The 6,017-nt window shown below is 48.4% G+C and overlaps 1 long non-coding RNA gene across 1 annotated transcript; it reads left to right on the top strand.

Moving 5' to 3' along the window:
- The first annotated feature begins 1,257 nt into the window (after positions 1–1,257).
- Positions 1,258–5,791, top strand: LOC129783690 (uncharacterized). The gene is made up of 2 exons (XR_008745493.1): positions 1,258–2,722; positions 2,760–5,791. It is a non-coding gene; the product is annotated as an uncharacterized LOC129783690 (long non-coding RNA).
- Positions 5,792–6,017: the final 226 nt, after the last annotated feature.

Here is a 6,017-nt window from a genome sequence, read left to right on the forward strand (position 1 = left end):
ACTGGGTCCCCCCCGCCTCTGGCTGCATCCTTCGGGGCGATGCTGGGTGCGACGTACCCCATCGCGACAGTCCCTACCGCTTCGCCTCAGTGCTCAGGGCCAGGCTGGATGGGGCTGGGAGCAACCTGGGCTGGTGGGAGGTGTCCCTGCCCGTGGCAGGGGGCTGGAACTGGATGGTCTTTAAGGTCCCTCCCAAACCAAACCATTCCATGATTCTCCGAGTCCTCAGGGCTGGGTTTCAGTCCCTTCAAACCTATGAGCTCTGCAGACACCTTCCTGCCACAGGGCTCATGCACCCTGGTGTTTTCATATTCCCACCTGCAACACTGGAAACGCACCGTCTCTGATGACCTGAAACCAAATATTTTGGGGGTTCCCTGGGGATCTGGCTGGGATATCGCCCTGACAGTGGTTTGAGCATCCCGCATCCTCCAGGCATTTGGGGGGCAAATACAGCAGACATCAACAGCTCATTTTTGCCAACAGCCCTTTCTGCCCCGGCCCCACGTAGGGTTCAGATGTTAACAAAGAAAGAAATGCTGGGTTGGGTGGTTTGGAAGGGAGATCCCCTCCAACCAAAGCTCTGCCAGGATTTTATGAGAGAGAAACTGAGTCCTAAGGTTCTGCTGAGCACAGGGTGTGCACTCCACCACCCCAACCCCAAAAGCCATCATTTCCTGGGTTGCCACCAAAATAAATGGCTGAGGTGCTACGGGACACAACAAAGTCTTCTCTTTTCACACCCGATCCATCCGTAAGGCAACAAGGGAGAAATTCTCCCGCCTTGTGCCTAAGGAATGGTAAATCACTGGGATAAGGAGGGGAAGGAACTGTTGGAAGAATGAGGCGCGGAGCATGACTCACTGGCTTTCTTCCATCCCCTGTTGGCACAAGAGCTACATTTAACCAAGACAGGGGGTGGGGGTAGAAAAATTAAAAAAAAAAAAAAAAAACACAAACCAAAAAAACCGGCAGCAATAACACACTCCACATTTATCATTTGCTTTCTGGTCACAGGTTTTACCAGCAGAGAGGCAGGATGACTCAGGTGAAATCAAGGGGCCGGCGCTGGCCCGCAGCCAGCCAGGCTTTACTGCCGTGTTACTGCCCAGGGCTCCGATCCACCACAGAAACTGCTGTGCTGGAGCATCTGAAGTTCTGAACTCCACCCCCGCTCCTCCCCAGTCACCCACTGGGTGCAGCCGGGGACCTCACATGATGTCACAGCCCTCTGCGGATGTCCAAATGCTCCACAGAAACTAGATGGGTTGTCTTACTAGAAATGTGCTGAAAAAAAATATGCAATGGGAGTCAGCAGAATGACTACCGCTTTCATTCGGATCTGGAGCAAGCTGACACTGTTCAAAGGGTTGAGTAGCATTTCTCAGAAACGATAAACCGCTGGGACCTAATAGTCCATATGAGAAAGGGGTTAGTAAAGGGCATCTAAGTGTTTTGGCACTCCTAAGTCTTTACTACCTTTATTTTCTTGGAAAAGAAGACCATATGCTCTCTCCAGAGTCCTCCCCAGGCTTTATAACAGTCTGAAGTCAGAAGTTGTTGGTTGTAGTTTTTCTCCTGTTTACGGGGAGATGAGGGCAGTTGCTGGTGTGAGCACTGAAAACCACTTTGGGTACGTTTGAGCAGCGGTTGCACACACGGGAGCCAATGCTGGCCGTTCTGCTAACAACATTTGCAAGCATGGGATTATTAGGTTTGGGTAATTTAGGTATGTGCCAGGCCATGATTTCCAGCCGTGGTGAAGTCCTCTCCCTCTAAAACACAAGCCCACATCAGACGGGTAAGCAGAAGCACTAATGCTTGGCCCTTTTTTCTTTACAGTATCTTGCAATAAGATTTTATTGCTAGTACCCTGTTAATTACACCCCATGTTCTCATTGAGCCTTCCTGAAGAAATTTTTCTTGCTGTTTCCAAATATATCCAAAAAATGTGAAACGCAGGCTGTAAACCAGAAGAGCAGCAGACAGTACTGCGCAATGTTGTTAAAAGATACTCTGGATTTCCTAGAGGGAATGTGCCCTCTTTCTCTTTCCTGTGCTCACTCAGAGCTTGGAGGTTATTTTTGCTGTTCGAAGACTGATGAAAGATTCTTAAAAAGCAACAAAACAGGGAGAGCAAAAAGCCCTGAGGCTGTAACTTAAATTATTTGCAAATCTAGAATAAGGTTTAAAGCAGGTAGAAGCTCAGCACACCTGCTGGTGGGTACCTGGGGGGGCCCTGCAAGAGCAAAGGGATGCTGCTGGGCACCAGGGTGGTGCATGGCCTATGGTAAAGCCCATCAGAGACCGCCTTCATCTTCAGAAGTAGGGAAAATATAAAATAGGGATGGGACGGAACGGGTTTGTATTCAGGCTCCGACTCCTTGACCCATTTTAGTCAGTTGAGCTTCCTTGCTGTTTCAATAGCATTGAGTGGGACCCGGCAGGGAAAGTCTGGAGCATCATTCCCTGCATGCCTCAGATGCTCCTCAGGGTTTGAAGAGCAGGCTGTCAAAGGAAATCTCTCCACACCAAGCTGGCTAAGGGTGAAGAGACCCTGGGCATTCCTCACTGGGTCAGATGAGGCCATCTAAAAGGTATTTCAAGAGCAATTTATACTCCAAAAGCTGCCAAAAGGCTGAGAAGTCACGCACAAAAGACAACTATTTTTCCTCTGTTGACTATAAAGCGGGAGCATTTAGGACTGGGCTCGGAGCTTAAGGTTAGAAGTGATAAATTCCACCTTCTCAGAGCTTAAGGTTAGAAGTGATAAATTCCACCTTCTCAGAGCGTCTGTGTCAACTCAGTGTATCATTAACAGCTCAAGCAGGAGAAGAGCGATGCAGATCGATCCTGCTATTAACATCAAGCCAGAGCGTGGCCCGAACGTGATCCTCAAATAATAGCTGAGCCCACAGCAGCGATGGATGGCAACGTCGCAGCCTGCTGACATCCTTCCTGAGCCCTGAAAATACATATTGAGACCTATCAGCCCCTGGAATCACAGTGTATTAGCATAAAGAGTGAATCACAAGCAGTTTAATTCTGTTACTCAGAATAACAAGCAAAATTGATTACAGGCTCCTAAAATACTAATCTCTTAGAGGGATTTGTCACTCTGTAAGGACAGAGGATCCCCAAGGTCTGAGGGGTCTCCTGCAGATGCAATCTGCATTTTAACTTCCCTGGTGAGGTCTCACATTCTAGAGGTGAAACTAGAAGTGAAGGCAGCTGGTTTGCCCTGCCCAGGGTTTCCTTTTGTGCCTTCACAGAGCAAGGACACAGGATTTCGAGAACACCAATGGACTCCTCCAGCCTTTGCTCCCCAAAAATCTGAAAATTTTCAGAGGGATGGCCCAGCCAGGCTGTAGGAAGTAAATTCATATTTGCACTTTTAGGAATGTGAAAACAGATGTATAACACAAGTCCCCAGGCTCCCATGGACCCATACTGTGTTTCCGAGGGGAGCTATCTGACAGTGACCAGGGCGATCTCTAGGTGCCTCCACTCCTAAACCAAGAGCAGCTCTTGATTCATGCCCTGGGCAGCCGGGAATAGCAGCCGTGTCCCTGCATCACTCCCCTTGGTCGCCTCTCACCTTTATTACCCCGAGGTCGATAATGCGATTTGTAGGCTGGACTGTTCCCTGGCAACACACTGCTTCAAACTCTTCCTGCAAAATTTCTCTGCCATTCATGTCCAATCGAGTTCAACATCAAGTGGCTCTTTTTGCAGCCTGAGTAGGTGTTTGTGTATTGCCTGCCTTTAAGTAAATGCGTTCCTATTAAACATGTACTGCAGCATTCAGCCGAGTACATGTAGTGCATCAACTGAGAGGAGGGAGGAGCAGCCAGGTCTGCTGTTCTTCATCAAAAAGCTCTGCTGCATGAGACACCTGGCCTCCTCACAGGCAGTTCTCACTGCTGTTGTCTTCTCCTCGAACTAGCCAGCCAGGACTACCAAGCTGAGTCACTCCACAACCAACACAGTTACATTCTTTGGAAAGACATTGAGGTGCGTTTCATAGCCAGAAGATGTTTGAGAAGGGAAAGCTCATCCGAACATGTCACAGCACTCTCAAAACTATCAAGCTGCAACAAGGCTTCTACCACCCCATACCAGGTTAACTTCAGTAAGTAGTTCCCACACCTTGTCCCAGCACAGTCACCAATCCCCCACAAGCTTTCAAAAGTTCATCTACTGTCCATGCTGTTTCTTCATCCTCTTCAGGCCAGTCCACCCTACTTCTTGCCTCTGCTGCATCCTTCTCCTTGTCTCTTCTATCTCCAGGGCACTCTCTCTTCTGCTTCTTCTATGTCTCTCCTCATTCACTGCTCCTCTTCCCTACCCCTTAGAGCTATTTAACTACTCAGCAGGAACCAGCCACAGCTGCACATCATCCACCTCAGCCAACCCACCGCCCCTGAAGCAAGCCCACAGCTGTATATTATCAATGTAAATTAACCTGCCTTCATTCCTCTACATGAACATAGGCTCTCCTTTGCCCAGCTCTACCCCAAGCTTCATAGCTGGTTGAGTTTTTTTGATTTTCCCACCATTCATCATTTGTATCAACTTTTTTTAACCATCTACAAGGTAAGAAACTTGCTCGGCTGGAGCAGCCAAGCTGTGCCAGCTGCATGCACTGTCAGGGCAGGTGACAACTGCAGAGGCCAGGGGCAGGGTGCAACTTGCACCAGCTTTGTAAAGCAAATCTCCATTTGAGTCTGATGGCATCACCCCTGCAGCAGCCAAGGGAGAAGTTAAAACCAACAGTTAGTTAGTTTTCTTATGAGGAAACAGAATTCCAAACAAGCCACAGGAACTTTGCTTTAGATGGATGAAAATCCTGAGGGAGGGACACAGCAGAAGCCCTGAGGAACCAACAGCTCCCCAGCCAACATCAGTGGCGCTAACCCCAGGAAGGACCAGGTTTGCTGTGGGAACTGGAGATACAGGACACCCTCAGGAGCCAAGAGGAGAAATCTTTCTTCGCTGATGGAGATAAGCATCTTACCTAGCGTTGTATTGCCACAAACCATTTGCTGTCGCACTCCAGTACCAAGTACTTGCAACAAAGTTGTCGCATGTTGTGCTGCAAACAGATCTAATGTGATCCCTACCTATGCTGAAAACCACAAAAAAAGTTCCAGCTCCTGCTATGAAAGGCAGCAATTGGCCTTACACCGATTTGAAAACAGCTACTGCTCTGTGCTGTGTACCATGTGAACTGGCATCCTCGCCAGAGGCTGCTCATCGTGGGATTTAAAGCACAGCCAAAGAAAGCTCTCCAAATCCAAAATAATGGAAGTTGACGTGGATTCATGACACGCAAAGGGCAGAGAGGTTTCTCTGTCAGGATTTGGCATTACACACCATTAAAAAAAATAATAAAAGTCGGGTGTGCAAAAGACTCATTCGGGAGCCCAGCCACAGTGTCACCTGCCTGTTGGCTGCTGGCCCTGCGTGTCTAAGCCCGGCAGCAGTAAGCATCTCGGGTAGAAAATGAAATGCCATGGGAAGAGTGCTTTCCTCCCCTGGCGTACCTGCCATCCTCCTCTGAGCTCATGCCCTGTCGTACTGCAGTGCGATGCTCCCACAGCAGATGAGGCTTTTCACGTTGGTTTTATGGACTGGGCTGTGTTGTGGTGTTGGTTTCTTTTGTAGCAAAATTATGTTATGGAGCAAGTGCTGGGAAAGCCAAAGAAAACATTTTTTATGAGCTGAGCAAATATTTTGTTTATTTGTAGTACAAATGTTCTTTCTCTGAATAAATGCTGAGCTTCCTGCAGGTCCAGTGCCTTCCTCTGAAGTCCAACAGGTTAGCAATGCTCCAGCACACCTAGTAGGTAATTTATAGATCTTTCTAGAACATAAAGGGCTTGAAACACTCTGTCAGCTATGGAACAAGTGCAGGGGGTGTTTGCTACTTTGGATTATACACACACACACACGCACCCCGAAAAGCTGACAGACTGAACCCACCAGAGTGGAACTATTTTTGGGTAGTAGCTGCA

The sequence above is a fragment of the Falco peregrinus genome, chromosome 1, assembly GCF_023634155.1.
Source record: "Falco peregrinus isolate bFalPer1 chromosome 1, bFalPer1.pri, whole genome shotgun sequence".
NCBI classification, from domain to species: domain Eukaryota; kingdom Metazoa; phylum Chordata; class Aves; order Falconiformes; family Falconidae; genus Falco; species Falco peregrinus.